The 2,977-nt window shown below is 36.7% G+C and overlaps 2 non-coding genes across 2 annotated transcripts; one reads left to right on the top strand and one right to left on the bottom strand.

The window, feature by feature from the left end:
• The first annotated feature begins 372 nt into the window (after positions 1-372).
• Trnar-acg lies at positions 373-445 on the top strand. Its single transcript has one exon. It is a non-coding gene; the product is annotated as a tRNA-Arg (tRNA).
• A 135-nt stretch (positions 446-580) lies between these two features.
• On the bottom strand, positions 581-653 carry Trnak-cuu. The gene has a single exon. It is a non-coding gene; the product is annotated as a tRNA-Lys (tRNA).
• Positions 654-2,977: the final 2,324 nt, after the last annotated feature.

Below are 2,977 nucleotides of genomic sequence, written 5' to 3'. Positions count from 1 at the left end.
GTGAAGTTTTTGTAATATAAATTGTCCTGCGGCTGGGCACGGGGCCAAAACTTTATGCTGGACCACCTCCATTTTTATAGCAGGCTGCGTATTTTTCAAATATGCGCATGTGTGTGTATGTGAGAGAGTGAGTGTGAGTGTGTGTTTATTGCAGCATGCAAATAGCTGAAGGTCGCTTAAACAAAGCAACTTTCACTTGAAGGTGCAGCACAGCATATTTGATTAGTCATGAATTGGTATTGGTATAGCTTGAAAATGGAAAGTGAATCGAGAATAGATTTTCTTACAGACCGATAACACTTTTAAAAGTTTAAATGCTCTAATAAAACCAATTTTCTTTCTTGTTGATTTGGTGCTTGTCAGCTGAACAACGGTCCTGTGGCGCAATGGATAACGCGTCTGACTACGGATCAGAAGATTCCAGGTTCGACTCCTGGCAGGATCGATAGGTTTTTTGCTTTTTTAAAATCATAATATATGTATGTTTTAAGCAGAATACGGAATTTGGTTACATAAAATAAAATTTATAAGATTTTTAATTAATAACATTTTTAAATTCAAAATATAAAAAATTTCTTTTCGCCCAACGTGGGGCTCGAACCCACGACCCTGAGATTAAGAGTCTCATGCTCTACCGACTGAGCTAGCCGGGCAGTTGACGTTGCGATCACCAATGACTTATTAATATTGCGTCATGAGCAGCTACATATTTATTTATGTGTATATCGTTAATGTTGCCGGAATTTGTTGTTGTTTCGTTTGCACAAGTGTTTTATTGAAATTAATTTATTTTTAGATACTTTTTTTTAATGATATCTTATAGATCTAGCGTGCTAACAAGCTTCGATTAGTTCATAAATATGCTGTGAATGAGAAATACTTTTGGCATTCATTCATAAAATGTTGTAACAAATGATTGTCTCAACTTGTTGAAGATCACAGCATAGATTAGTTCACAAAGGGAAGTGCGAGTAAATCGCCCAGCGGCCAGAATTCCATTACCAGCAACTTTACCTTTTGCTGTTCCGCTTCTCAGGGCAACTACTCACACGTATGATGATCTACATGGAACTTTGTGTTGGTATCTGTAGCATAGTAGAAAAATGTTTATTCATAATCATTTGTTACGCTTAATTGTTGTCTTTGCGGTTTACCTCATGGTTGCTTTTGTGTGTTCCGACCGCAAATTGTTTTTAAATTCATTTCTTTCGTCTCGGTGTCGATTCTTGTGTCTGCGGCGTGCGGCAAATAACAAAAGCCAAATGGGTAGCCTGAGAATTTTTGATTATTGTCATTATATATTGAACTGAACTGAAAGCAACGCACAAACCAAATCCATTTGGAAACATGTACATATCTATTTTACCCTGTACACATTGAAAATGCGAAAAGGGAGGTATGATTTTGATGAGTTTTAAAAATACTGATGATGAGTTATAAACAATTAATTGTATACTCTAACATATAAATTAGTGGACAGTTGCAACATGATTTTTAATAAAAAATTTATAAATTTTAAAAATATTATAACAATTGTTAACAGGGAATTTCGTAGTCGATCAACCACTATTTGTTGCTTCTTTTTGTGTGGAGTCATGTGTGAGGCGTTGTTCTTTCTCGGAGATATTTCCCACCATTTTCGACTCTTCCATAGCGCTGCCTTTTATGACTATTTGCTGTTTATTTTTGTTGAAATTTTTAAATCCGCACGCGTTCAGATTTTGCCTTTTGCCTGCCCCTGCTGCATGCCCCCGCTGCCAGATCCTTGCTTGCTGTTGTTGCTCTTGTTGTTGTTGTTGTTTTATTATCCTTTTGCTGGCACTTTTTTATGAGTTAAGCCAGACGCGGCTTATCTATGTGACAATGCGGTAGGCACCAGCAAACTGAAATGCCAACGATTCCATGGCGGGTCGAAGTGGGTTGTTGCACAGTGGCATAATGTGGTGCAGGGTGGTGCGAGGCGTGGCGTGGCGTGGCGTGTGTGGCAATTGCCTTTATTGCCAGCCTACCCAGTTTTGCATGATGGAAGGCAACCCAACCGACGCTTCATTCATAAATAAATTAAATAAAAATATTTTTTCAAGCCGCAAGCCATGCAACAATAACAAATAAGGCGGCCTGAAAAAAAAACAACAACAACAACAATAACAACGAAACGGCAAGAAATCTGCATAATGAAGCGTAATACACAAATGGTATAGAGTTCTGATTGGGGTGTATATAAGAGAAGTAAGAATGGATAGAGGAATAAAGTGCGGTTAATGCTTGGCAGCCTCACAATTGAATGATTTAAGGTAGACAGCATTATTATGCAGAAACCCCAGAAGAAAAAAAATCAGGTATGATATTTAAAGACCTCACGGTTCAAATATAATCTGATCTACAAGTGGCAATAAGCTTTATAAACAATAATTCAAAAGTGAAATTGTAAGAAAAAAAATAAATCTTTTCTTATAAAATTGCAAAGTTTACATTTGTGAGTATTTTTATGTATTCTATAAATAAAATATTGAATTGATTATTTTATTAACAGTTGCAGATCTATTGATGTAGTTAGAGTTATGTCTAGTTAAAGTTATGCCTAAACTTTACCATTCAAAGTTATTTCCGATTGAGTATTTGTTGCATTCAATTATAGATTCAATAAGTCGAACATAAATATTCGAATCAGCTTTACAAAGATTTGTGAGACAAAGTTCAGAGTGGCAACCCTATAGACGGCAACAAAAGCATTACTGCCCAGTAAAATTCGACACACCCCCTGCCCTCAGCCCCCTTTTTTTTTGGCTTCCTCCACTCGATATGGTGGCTCATTGGCAGCATTTGTTTGGGCGTGTTAAAAGTTAAAATAAATCAAAGAGCCATAAATTTAGCCGCTTTTGGCAATATGGGGAATTCGATACGTTCATCAAATGTAAAAGGGTTCAAGCGATGCGTTTGCTATCTATCAATAAATGTCTCTATATATGCGGGCCGC

This window comes from Drosophila innubila (genome assembly GCF_004354385.1).
Source record: "Drosophila innubila isolate TH190305 chromosome 2R unlocalized genomic scaffold, UK_Dinn_1.0 1_C_2R, whole genome shotgun sequence".
NCBI lineage: Eukaryota > Metazoa > Arthropoda > Insecta > Diptera > Drosophilidae > Drosophila > Drosophila innubila.
This window is presented reverse-complemented; position numbering and strand designations above follow the sequence as displayed.